This window comes from Ochotona curzoniae, unplaced genomic scaffold, assembly GCF_017591425.1.
Source record: "Ochotona curzoniae isolate NIBS_2020 unplaced genomic scaffold, NIBS_Ocur_1.0 contig_66, whole genome shotgun sequence".
In the NCBI taxonomy this organism is placed as follows: Eukaryota; Metazoa; Chordata; class Mammalia; order Lagomorpha; family Ochotonidae; genus Ochotona; species Ochotona curzoniae.
In genome coordinates, this window is record NW_024466512.1 from 20,825,030 (window position 1) to 20,838,732 (window position 13,703).

General features: G+C 45.5%; 1 protein-coding gene across 5 annotated transcripts in view; it reads right to left on the reverse strand.

Annotated features, from left to right (window-relative positions):
- The window catches only part of SUFU (SUFU negative regulator of hedgehog signaling), a 102,228-nt gene that overhangs the window by 40,777 nt on the left and 47,748 nt on the right, over window positions 1-13,703 (reverse strand). The window lies entirely within an intron of this gene.

Below are 13,703 nucleotides of genomic sequence, written 5' to 3' on the forward strand. Positions count from 1 at the left end.
CAGAGTCTGCCATTTATCATTTGGGACCCTCGGCAATTAAAGTACCTTGACTTATTGGCAATATTTAAGGTGAGGTGGAATGGGTACACACACACTCACATACACACACACACACACCCAAATCTGAAGGCGCCCAGGAGGGCCCAAGACCCCATTCTTTCTTGTCTCCATTTGAGTGCTAACTTCTTCCTTTGTTGAGCGATGCCTATAGGCATCTTTTCCACTCAAGAGACAGGCTCAGGTTTTTGGTCCCAACCTCCATAGCATCCACTTAGGAGGAAAAATGAAGATCTCATCCTCTATAATACACTGGACAATAAAGCGGGAAAAAAAAAAAAAGGTAGGGTTCCAGGTAAGGTCAACAAGAACCTCTCCCAAATTTTCCAACTTCTGTTGGGCCCACTCTTTTCAGATCCCCTCTCTTACAGAAATGCACATCCACAAGCCACTGACTAACATGCTCCAGAAGTAAGAAACCGTGCAGTGGATACTCTGCCACACACACACACATGCACACACAAATTCAGGCCCAGATGACTTCACTGGTAAGTCTCACCAAACAATTAAAAATAATTATCAATTCTTCACAAACCCCTCCAAAAAGCAAAAGGAAACACTTCACAATTCACTCTATACAGGCAATATCAGTCTGATAGCAAAATCAAACAGAGCAGTCACATGGCGAATGAAACAAAATGAAACCACAGACTAACATCCTCTGTGCACACAGAAACAAAAATCCTTAAACAGAAACCAGCAAACTCAACTCAGAAACTATTAAAAAAAAAAAAAGGTTCTGCACAACCAAGTGGGATTTATTTCAGAAAAACAAAGTTCTTGAGTAAAACTATCATGTAACAGATCAATAGAATTATGCTTAAACACTTACACATCATCATCATTAGACAAAAAACAAGCATTTGACAAAATCTGACATGTTTTCATAATAAAAACCTTCAGACTAGGAATACAAGAAATCTCCCCACTTGATAAAAGGTTAACAGTGGCGTAGTAGTCTAATCCTCTATCTGTGGCGCCAGCATCCCGTATGGGTGTTGATTCAAGCCTTGGTGGTTCTATTGCCAACCCAGAACCCTGCTTATGTCCTAGGAAAGCAGCAGAAGATGGTCCAAGGCCTTGAGTGCCTGTAACTACGTGGGAGACCTGGAGCAAGCTCCTGGCTCCCAGCTTTGGTCTAGCACAGGTCTGGCTATCGTGATCATTTGGGGAGGGATCCAACAGATGAAAGATCTGTCTTTCTCTTTTGTCTCTCCCTCTTTGTTTCTGTAACTCTGAATGCTCTCACATTTCTTTTTTTAATGATTTATTTATTTATTTTTTTGTGGGAAGTCAGATAGAGAGGAGGAGAGACAGAAAAATCTTCCATCTGCTGATTTACTCCCTAAGTGGCAGCAACGGCTGGGGTCAAGTCAATATGAAGGCAGAATCCCAGAGACTCCTCTGGGTCTCTCACACAGGTGTAGGTTCCCAAGGCCTTGGACTGTCCTCAACTGCTTTCCCAGGCCACAAGCAGGGAGCTGGATGGGAAGTGGAGCTGCCAGGATTAGATTGGTGCCCATATGGGATCCCGGAGCATTCAAGGTGAGGACTTTAGCCACTAGGCCACTGTTCTGGGCCCCTGTTTATTTGGCCCCGGCGCGGTGGCGCAAGTGGTTAAAGGTCCTCGCCTTGCACGCCCGGGATCCCATATGGGCGCCGGTTCTAATCCCGGCAGCTCCGCTTCCCTTCCAGCTCCCTGCCTGTGGCCTGGGAAAGCAGTCGAGGACGGCCCAAGGCTTTGGGAACCTGCACCCGCATGGGAGACCCGGAAGAGGCTCCTGGCTTTGGATCGGCATAGTATCGGCCCGTTGCACTCACTTGGGGAGTGAATCATCGGACGGAAGATATTCCTCTCTGTCTCTCCTCTCTGTATATCTGCCTTTCCAATGAAAAAAAAAATAATAAAAATAAATCTTTAAAAAAAAAAAGATTTATTTATGTTTATTGAAAACGCAGATCAAATTTACAGAGAGACAGAAAGATCTTCCATTGTCTTACTTACTCCCCAAATGGATACAATAGCTGCAGCTGAGCTAATCCTAAGCCAGGATCCAGGAACCAGGAGCCTCTTCTGAGTCTCCCATGTAGGTGCAGGGTCCCAAGGCTTTGGGCCATCCTCTACTGCTTTCCCAGGCCACAAGCAGGGAGCTGGATGGGAAGCAGAGCAGCTGGGACATGAACCAGCGCCTAGTTGGGCTGCTGGTGCTTTATAAGGTGACAATTTAGCAATTGTGCCACTGTATTAGACCCAGGACAGTTTTTTTGAATTTGAAAAGCAAAGAGAAAGCGATATCTTCCATCTGCTACTTCAAATGTCCCCAACAACCAGAGCTGCCAGGCTGAAGGCAGGAGCCAGGAAACCAATCAGTGTCTCCCCTGTTGGTGGCAGTGATCCAAGTATTTGACTCGTGTATCTCCCAGGGTATGTGCCAGCATAAAGCTGGAAATGTAAGCACAGCCATGACGAACCCAGGTACTCCGATATGGGGTACAGGTGACCCAAGTAGTATTTTGAGCACTTAGCCAAATGCCCACTCCTATTTTCCTTATATATTATAGTAATATGAAGTTATATTTTAAGGGTGGGCATTTGTCATAGCAGTTAAAGATGCTGCCTGGGAAGCTTGTATTCTCTGCCAGTATGCCTGGATTCAAGTTCTGGCTCTGTTTCCAATTCCAGCTTCCTGCTGATGCACACCTTGGAAGGCAGAGGTGATGGCTCAGGTGATTGGGGCCCTGTTACCAAGTGAGATACCCACAGGGCTTTGTAGATCCTGGCTTTGTTATAGAAAATTTGGGAATGAACTAGTGGGTGAAAGATCTTTTTGCATCAGCTTCTCTCTCTACTTTAAAGTAAAAAAAATAAATAAATAAAAATTATGCAAAAAATAAAGAAAACAGATGGAAAATCAGTGCTGATCATCAGTAAGTGGAAGATACTTTGATAGGTTAAAAATAATACAACAAAATAAAATGTTAAGTTCTAATGATTGCTGCCCAGTTAATACTGGTAAATATTGAAATGATGGGCTAGCATTGTGGCACATGGTGTTAAGGTGCCACCTATAACACGGATATCCCATATGAGCACCAGTTTGAGTCTCCAGTGGAAGATGGTCCAAGTACCTGTGCCCCTGCACTCACAAGGGAGACCTGGAGGAAGTTCCTAGTTTCTGATTCAGCCTGGCCCAGCCCTGGCTGTTGCAGCCCTGGCTGTTACAGCCCTGGCTGTTGCAGCCATTTGAGGGGGTGAGCTAGCAGATGGAAGACCAATCTCTCTCTTTAGTGTCTTTCCTGTAACTCTGCCTTTCAAAGAAACAAACAAATCTTTAAGAAAATTAAAATGACCAAGGATCAAAGAACCGCTGAGACTTAACAAGTCCTTCAAGGGAAGGACTGAGAGAATTGAGGAGGGAGGAAGGATTTTGCTGTTCATGTTACTGCATGTCTTGTGCAGCCACCACCTAAAAGCTTCCCCTGACTTTAGTGAATCTAGTGAACTTGGGGTTGGGAAGGCCTTGCTCCTAATTTGCTTCAGTCCCTTACTAGTTACCCAATCATAATGTCACAGCCTGTTCCCTTGCCTGTAAACAGAAAACACTGTGCACACTCGGCAGGCTTTCCACTCCTACATGTTTTATCCTGGTACTAGAAAACAGACACTCTCACCCAAAGACAACAGCAGGAGCAGCCACAGAGGCTGCAGCCAACAGCAAGTGCCCAGTAGGTGGCACCAATGCTCCTGGTTTAAGAAAAAGGGACAGTTTCCTGAAGTTTCATACACTTATCTGATGTCTGGTCTGTAGAAAACAAACAAAAAACAAAAGAATCAAGCAGGGACTTAAGGTGGCAATATGGAAAGCCCTGACTTTCTATTAATCAGCAGTGACACTGATTTAAAAGAAGACACTGTAAAGCCCTGTTTGTACCTCGACTGTTGCACTTCCCATCCTAGGCCCTATTTGTGGCCTAGGAAAGTAGTTGGGACAGCCCAAAACCTTGGGACCCTGCACTCGTGTGGGAGACCCAGAAGAAGTTCCTGGATCCTGGCTTCAGACTGGCGCAGCATCAGCCAATGTGGCCACTTGGAGAGTGAATCATCAGATAGAAGATCTTCCTCTCTGTCTCTCCTCCTTTCCGTATGTCTGAGGCCTAGACAGGCTCCTGGTTTCATCTCAGCTCAGCTCTGGTCATTGCAGCCACTTAAGGAGGGAACCAGTGGATGGAAGACTTTTCTCTCTGTAAATCTGCCTTTCCAATAATTTTTTTTTAAATTTTGAAAATGTGTTTAAATTCAGTAAGAAATGATCAAAAGGCATTGTACAAGTTTAATACTGGCAACTGGGAGAGACCTCAAGCAAAGGAAACCAGGCCAGGTACAGGCCAACCTATGCATGTGTGATCAGGGCTTGCCACTACAACAGGATGGGGTAGGAGACTACAGGAGCAGCTTTTACACAGAAATGTTAAGAGGGTGCCATCTCACAGAACTTTCCAGGGCTTGCCTCGCGAGGAAGGGTTAGAGTTACTAACCTGCAGTGGCCAAGGAGCAGCATTTCTTAACAATGAAAGGGCCTTGGTCACAGTTTTCAAGCCTGAGACAAAGCCACAATGGACTCATTCTTGAGTTCGGTCTGGTCTTTGTGTCCTGGATGCTCAGCCCCATTCTGTGTGGAGCCACTGGGGTCTCAGCACTCAGGCCCCTCGCGCCTAGCAGGGAGAACTCTCCGCCTCTTCCAAGAAGTTTTCAAATGCTAACAATGCCAAGGCCCAGGCCCAGCTGTCAGGTAGATCCAGAGGTTGGAGAAGCTCTCTCTCTCCACTAAGAAGTAAAGATGAAGATCCCTGGTTCTCCACCAAAATGGCACAGCAAAGGAGCCACCTGGTGGCTGAAAGGAGGTCAGGTGAGGGCACTGCCCCCTGTCTCCCTTCCTCTGAGCTTTGCCCCCAAGTAACAGGAGAAAATTCCTTCAACTACCAAGCCTTCACCAGCAAATTCACCAGAGGGGATCCCACTCCAAGGGGTCAAAAAGTCCAACTTCCCCCACACTAGTAACACTTGTTCTGCCTGCTGAGCTGTATTTCTCATTCCCCATTAACGACTCCCAGGCAAGAACTTTAAAGCTGAGGTAGGGGCCTTGAACGGCTGTTCAGACTCCAACAGGCTCCTCTAATTCGCCACTGCTTTCTCCTCAGCTCCCAAACTTCTAGAATCAGTCATGGCAACCTGAGGTTCCACTGTGCTGGATATAATAAGTTATCAAGAACTAGGGAAATGGGTTGTGGAAGAAACGGTCATTGTTTGCAAAATAATTAGTATTGCCTTTGAAACATTCTTGCCATTCTTTAAGAGTTCTGAATTCATCCTAACTCTGAAGAAAAAAGATCTGTTTTCATTCTGTGACAACTACAGTTGCTGTGATATTTTACACAATAGCTTAGATGTCAAGTCCCAACCCCACACCCCAGCCTGGCACTCAGAATTCATGTCGTGGGGCTGTGGAGAGGAATCTGGCATTTCCCCTTGAAGCACAGCAGAGGGGGGAGTTTTGTGGCTGAGGCCTGGAGCCTAAAGTTAAAGGCCCATTTCTTCCAAGTTTTCTTCTGAGCACTCCCAGAGGATTATACACTTGCCAGGGATATAGAACAGAGCGGCAAAGGCAGCTAAACTGCAACAGGTGACCTGTGAGTGGCTGGGCGCAGGTGTTGGAGGCAGCAGGGAAATGGGAGCTGACCCAGAGCAGGCTGGCAGGGGTGGAGAGTAAGCCTCTGAGCCACAGTGCAGCCATCACAGTCACTTGAGAAACAATCTCCGTTCGGGCTGTTTTCTTAGGATTCACAATCACTCTGACAGCCATGGCCTGGTGGTCCTCTGTGAAACACAGTGGTGGCTCCTGGGAGGGCTTAGCAGCCTTTCTCCAAGTGCTGGATGCACCAGATCTGTCCCCAGTGACACACCCTGCTGAGGAGAGAAGGGCCAGTCACTTACGCCAGTCTTTGGTCGTTTCAGGTGGAAGCCCACACACATGGAGCGAATCAGGCAACTGGCTAACCCCACCCTCCTTCCTGAGAATGCTCAAGCTGTTGCTGTAGCCACTGTGAGCTGTTCAGCAGAGAAAGTGTCCTCCAGGATGGGAAGAGAGCCCTTAAAGTTAGCTGAAGGCTCACGAGCTTAAAAATACTATTATGATAGAGACACAGGTCTGTATAGGCCTGGGCAACCTCATGACTTCAGTGATGGAAGAAGAAAACCTGGAGGTATTGCTGGACAAACCAGCCCTGGCCGGAGCAGGGGCAGAGGTAAAGTTCAAAGCCAACTCGGTTGATTTCTGTTCACTCTCAAATGGGTTACTCAGTCTGCCCACTGTCCACATTGGACCTTTTCATAAACCTGCTTAAATGTCTAAAGCCAGGACCTGGTGCAGTAGCCTAGTGGTTAAAGTCCTCGCCTTAAATGCACTAGGATCTCATATGGGCACCAGTTCAAGTCCGAGTGACCCTGCTTCCCATCCAACTCCCTGCTTATGGCCTGGGAAAGCAGTTGAGGATGGCCCAAAGCCTTGAGACCCTGCACCCTGTGGGAGACCTGGAAGAGTTCCTGGTTCCCGGCTTTGGATCGGCGCAGTACCAGCCATTGCACTCACTTGGGAAGTGAACCATTGGACAGAAGATCTTCCTGTCTGTCTCTTCTCTTCTCTGTATATCTGACTTTGCAAAAAAAAAAAAACAAAAGCAGGGTCCCAAGGTTTTGGACCATCCTCGACTGCTTTCTCAGGCCACAAGCAGGGAGCTGGATGGGAGGTGGAGCTGCCGGAATTAGAACCGGCACCCATATGGCACCCTGGCACACTCAAGGCAAGGACTTTAGCTGCTAGGCCACACTGCCAGGCCCTAGAGTCTGTATTTAAACTGCTTAGATGTGGTTATGTATTACCCACGTACTTAGCATTAGACAGAGAGCCCACCCATCACTCAGCGCAACAGTGCTCATCCAGACAGGCTGAACATCTACGGAGCTGCGCTAGGAAGGACACTAAGATGAATGTCACCAGTGGCACTTTGATGAACTTAAGTGCTTTCGATCCTCAAGAAATACCCACTTTCTTCTAAATTTACCAACCTAATGATGCTGACCCTTTTGCTACCAGCTTGCCCCATTTCTTTTCCTCTTGCTTGTTACTGTCATTTACATAACAGCTCAACTCTCCCCTGTATTTTATATTCTTAGTCCTCTTTCTGTTTCCAACATCTTTGTATATTGCTTTTTCTTCTTTTTAACATTAATTTACATGAAAGGCACAAAGACAGAGCAAGGAAGAAAATTCTTCCATCTTGTGGTTAACTACTCAAATACCCACAACAGCTGGGGGTATGCCAGGTGCCAGGAACTCCATCCAGGTTCCCCAGGTGAGTGGCAAGAATCCAAGTACTTGGGCTAGCATCTACTGCCTCCCAGGTGCATTAGTAGGAATTCTGATCAGAAGCATGGAGTAGCAGAGACTTGGTATGTGATGTGGGTGCCCCCAGTGGCAGCTTAACCTACTGTGCAACAATACCTACCTACTGTATATCATTTCCCATGAAAGTTTTCAGCATTCTTATCACTTTGCAGCCAGGATACCATTTTTAAGGCATCTAAGTTCAAAATGGTAAAGCTGATACTGGCATTGTGACATAATGTGTTAAGATCACTGCCCACAATGCCAGCATTTCACATGAGTCCTGGTTCTAGGACTGGCTGCTGCTTCTGTTGCATCTCCTTACTAACATGCCTGAGAAAGCAGCCTACTTATGTGGGATATGTGGATGGAGTCTCAGGCTCCTGATTTTAGCCTTGCTCAGTCTGACATGTCCTGGCCATTTGAGGAATAACCCAGAGGTAGACAGAAGTTCTCTCTCTCCAACCACCACCACCCTCCAACTCTGCTTTTCAAATAATCAAAATAAATCTAAAAAAAATTTTTTTCTGAAGACAAACTACAACATTGGCTTGGGTAAAAATGACTGCACACACTTGCTCTTCACACTTGCTGGGAGTGAACAAAGCTAATACACTTCTGCTCTGGAGTAAAATTGCATTTATACCTATGAACATTTGTCAAAGAGCTTGAGTGTGGTTTTCACTGTGCCTAAATCCCAAAGGGGAAGAAGATCCCAACCCTTGCAGATTGGCTCCACTGAAGTGTGGAAATCTAAAGAGACATCATTCTAGGAGAAACATTTGCTTTCTTGTTTTGTGTTTTGTGAGAAAGGAGAAAGGAGAATTGTGTTCTCAGAATTTGCAGGCTAGAGAGATGCAGACCAAATAAGCATCTTGGGTTTCCCTTCAGGAGAGAATATGGCAAGAACAGAATGTAGCTCGTGTATAACTTGTTTTGGCTCAAACATTTGGTTCCCATGTAGTGTACATGCTGCTGAAGTGAGCACAGGCTTCCATTTAATATGAAGACGGAAAAACCCTCCAGAGTCAAGTCAGGAATTAAACAGATCAAAAAGTAATTCTTACTTATTTTTATTTAATTTAAGAAAGAGAGACCTTCCACCTCCGGTTCATTCCCCAAAGCTGGCATCACCCAGGACTGGGCCAGGCCAAAGCCAGGAATCTGGAATTCTATCCAGGTCTCCCACACATGTGGCAAGAATCTAAATGCCTAGGACATCTTCTGCTGCCTCTCAGGCACATTTGCAGGAAGTTGGATAATAGACAGAAGTAGGACTTAATCCCAGGTACTAGAATATGCCATGATAGTGTCCCAAGGAGAGGCTTAATCTGATTAACCACAACAGACCCTCCAACATGTGATATAACTGTCCAAACCAGTGTCCTAACTGCTGTGCTGTCCACTCCATACCGTCAAGTCTTTAAACCTCACAGGCAGAAGGATGAGGATTCATCTTTTCAAATATAGTTATCTAACATTTATTGAAATACATGCAACAATATAGCTGGGTTAATAATCTTTGAGACATCTTGTTAACTTAGAATATATTCTATTTGGATGAGAGGATGCTAAATCTATATATAAATTGTCCTATATCTAAGTGACAAGAAAAACTATTTCTTAGGGTAAATCAGTTTAGTTTCCTGAATTCATACCTTGTACTTCACACTTCCTCCCTCTAGGCTCAGTCATGGACTTGTCTGTCCAGTAGGAGAGTGGCAAACATAGCAGAGACTTGACAAGGCTGGTTCACAATTCAACAACCTAACCTACCCGTCATTTTGAGATTCCTAGAAATGGGCCTGTGGGCACTGCTTTATCACAGGGTAAATGCACATGTGTTTACCCAGCATTCTCTGAGAGCGAGCAGCATTTTGTATCCTATAGTGAATGTGTGGAAGCACTTGCTTCCTTACAGCTTGACAACTGGCTATGCTAGCAACCCTGGACTCCTGCCACTCTGACAAATGAGGACTGATATCTCAGGGTAGTTTCAACTCATGTGTCTCCTATTATGAATGACATGAACATCTTTTCCTGTGTTGATGGGTATTTGCTTGACACATCAACTTTTAACCCAAGGATGTGGGCCTCATTCCCAGCAACTTAAAAGATAAAGAAACATAACACTAATTTTTTCTTCTGTCCTCTAGTGTAAGGTCAAAGTGTCACTTAGTAAGCAGATTGTTGTTGTTCTACTAGATCATGGAGGGCATCACATTAACCCTCAAGTGCAAGGCAACATCAGACCCTCAGGTTGAGTGTCCATGCAATGGCATTCCTCCGGGCTTCATTCTCTGTTGCAGTTTCATTTGCTGTGTAACTCAGCTGACCAAATCATTTCTCTCCTTTGCATCTGTTTCCTCAGGTATCCAAACACGATGCAATGACACAGTGCTGTGAAAGTTTTGTATAAATCGGGCCCGGCGCGGTGGCGCAAGTGGTTAAAGGTCCTCACCTTGCCGCCCGGGATCCCATATGGGCGCCGGTTCTAATCCCGGCAGCCCCGCTTCCCTTCCAGCTCCCTGCCTGTGGCCTGGGAAAGCAGCAGAGGACGGCCCAAAGCTTTGGGAACCTGCACCCGCGTGGGAGACCCGGAAGAGGCTCCTGGCTTTGGATCGGCATAGTATCGGCCCGTTGCGCTCACTTGGGGAGTGAATCATCGGACGGAAGATCTTCCTCTCTGTCTCTCCTCTCTGTATATCTGCCTTTCCAATGAAAAAATAATAAAAATAAATCTTTAAAAAAAAAAAAAAAGAAAGTTTTGTATAAATCAAGCAAGTTGTCTTCATTTGAAAGATCTGACTGCTGGGAGACAAAGTCACAATCTACATGTAAAGGAATGAAGGGGGCAGAGCCCTGTGGGAACAGGGACATCGACACTGAATCCACTCACTGTGACAGACTAGCACTTTTCTAAAGGAGAAAGATTTTGATTTTTTAGCTTAGGAAACTGACCCCCATCTTGCCTTAGTTTAAAGACTTATTTATTTGAAAGGCAGAATGAGAGAGAGAAAACACACAAAGAGGTATGCCATCTGCTGGTTCATTCTCCAAATGACTACAATGGTTGGGCCAGGCTGAAGACAGAGAACCTGGAACTCCACCTAGGTCTCCCACGTGGACGGCAGGGTCCAAGCATTTGGGTCACCTCCCACCGTTTTCCAAGGCGCATAAGCAGGGAGCTGGATAGGAAGCAAAGCAGCTGCTTCTCCGACCTGGGAAGCTGGTGCCGCAGAGTATGCCGTAGTGTCTTCCCCCACCTTGCTTTACATCAGGAAGCAGAGGCCTGCTATTTATGAGCACTCAAAGATCATTTAGCTGGGTTAGACCTGGAGCACCAGGACAGAAGCCGTGGGACAAGAGAGAAGGTCAGGCTGCTTTCAGGAAGCCACAGTGGCCAGAACGCTGGACTAGAAAAAAATCCAGCATAAAGTGGGCACTGGGTTCAGCAACTGCCCTGACTTGGCAAGGATGACTTTAGTAATGTTAAGTAAGGTCTATGCATGTTAGGAAGTGCTTCCATATTCCAATGAATGGTTAACAGAGTTCTAATTAAATCCCTTCAACAAGACATAAAAATCAACAATGAAAAAGTCAAACCCCTTTCCCATATGACAAGGTCTCAAATATCCTTTTCATATCTGTTGTGGGTCATAGTTCAACACCACTTAATTCCAGAATCTGAAATGTTTCCAGTCCCCTTGCTGTTACAGCCATACCTCACAGAACACACAGTTTAGGTGGTTTTGTCAGCGCAAAAATTACCTTCTCTGATCTATCAATATCCCCTGTAGAAAGTGGTACCGAAGGGGTACTTGGTCAGAGACAGGACACTAAGCAGGCACTTAATACTGAGTATGTGTTTAAGGATCAGAGTCTCACTATCCATGCACCTGCCCCATGTACTTCCTAAGTTCCTCAACTGATCAGATACACATATAGATACAGAAAGAAGGCTCCAGATAACCAAGTCGGGGTGACCTGATTATAGAAGCAGCAGTAATAAACCATTCATGGTAATGCTGGGACCAGACTCCTTGCCAGGACACTTTTTCTGCTCAGAGGAATGCAGCCAGGACTGAGTCATAAGGGTGGACTCAGTGCGGTTAGACAGCACCTGCCTAGCCGTAGGGCTCCTGTCTCAAAGAACATCTTTAACATAGGACTGAAGCCAGTCTGGAATTATCAAAAGCTGGAAGATTCCTGTGACTCATTTTGTGGACATCAAAAGCTAAACAAAGTCTCCTTGGTACCTGGGCTTCCACTGAGCAATGACTCTGGGTAAGAGTACAGGGGCAGTTGTGGGAAGAAGTTACTCAGCTTACAGGAACCACCTTCAAACAGGCTAATCAGATATATGCACCCAGTTGAAAAATGTGAAGACTTTAGACCTGGTAATCTTAATAAATTTTTACTGATAAGTGAGTGCTTTGCATAATGCTAAAGAAATTGCTTGGTGACACTAGCATCCCAAATCCAAGCTACTGGGTTCAAGTCCCATATCTGCTCTCAATTCTAGTTACTTTCTAATATACCTCTTGGCAGACAACAGATGATGGCTCAAGTGTGGGATAACTGAATTGAGTTCCGAGCTGCTGGGTCTGGCCAGGCATTTGGGTAATGAACCAGTGGATGAAGAGCTCCTCTGCATCAATGCATCTATGTAGCTATACATCCAATCACACTAAACCGGACAGAGATGCCAAAATGTAACTACACAGATACCCCCTACAGCACTGTTTCAATTGGGGAAGGCAGCAGCAGGTGGCACAGGTACTTGGGTTCCTGCTACTCATACAGTAGCTTTGGGATTTTAACGTTTCTGATGAAATCCTGGCTATCATAGCCATTTGGTAAATGAACCAGCAGCAGATGGAAGATCTCTCTTTCTCTCTCTGCTTTCAAATGAATTAATACATTAATAAAATAAATATTCAAAGTAACTTTAAAAATATATTGGGGGATTATAGGGTTTTTCCTGTTACTTGTACGCAACAGGACACCATCATAGAACTATCAGAACAGAATCCCACAGCATCATGCTGGGTGAAGAAAGCACGTTAATAACATTAATTATTTTGTGCTTGAAACATGCCTAGAAGGATGATAACTAAATCAAAAGTGGCTGTTTCAGGAGCTAGGATTTACATAATGTTTAATTTTCATTTCCAAATATGTATTTACTTAAATTACAAACTTACACAGATTTATTATAAGATATTCAAACAGAAGTGCACAAAGACTGAGGAACTTTTAAAAATATTTTATTTATTTTTATTGAAAAAGCAGACTTACAGAAAGGAGAGATACAGAGAAAGATCTTCCATCCACTGGTTCACTCCCCAAGTGGCTGCAATATCTAGAACTAAGCCGAACTGAAGCCAGGAGCCAGGATCTTCAAGGTTTCCCACATAGGTCCAGGGTCCCAAGGCTTTGGGATGCCCTCGACTGCTTTCCCAGGCCACGAGCAGGGAGCTGGATGGGAAGTGGGGCAGCCGGAATAAGAACTGGCACCCATTTGGGATGCCGGAGCTTGAAGGTGAAGGATTAACCAGTTGAGCCAACATGCCAGCTCTGAGAATCTCTTCCCCGTTGGTCTCATAGTTAGTGTTTGATGCACAGCTTTTTAAGTTCTGTGTATGGGTCACCAAATTCATAAATTTCATGGAGTAGGAAAGCACTCCACTCTACCACTGATCTGTTTGCTTTTTAAAACTTTTCAGTCTTATTAGGAGTACTTTATGCCATTTTTGTACTTAGAGAAATAATAAAGCTGGGGTGCGGAATGGATGAGAGTGCACCAACCAGGGCAGAAGACAATGTACGTGTGAGCTGAGGGGCCCAGTGGAAACAGGCAAAGCACAAAGGCCTCCTGACACGTCACCACCCTGCCCAGCACCGGGAAGACTCAGCCATGCCCAGCTGGCTCAAGGCTGCCTGGGATGCCCCACCACTGCCCCAGCGCAGTGTCCCAGGTCTGCAGCTGCCACTGGGGAAGCAAGACAAGGTAGTAGGCCTGCACTGCTTGGTGTCCAGCTGTCCCATGTCAGTTAAGCAACATCCCACCTCAGTGCTTACTACAATCCCTATCAGAAAGTACCTGGGCTCCTTTATCCTTCTTTGTCCTGGTTCTAGCTACAAACATAGGTCTCCTAGAGAGCAGCAAGTGTGAAGAGTCAGATCTCTGCCAGGAGGGCA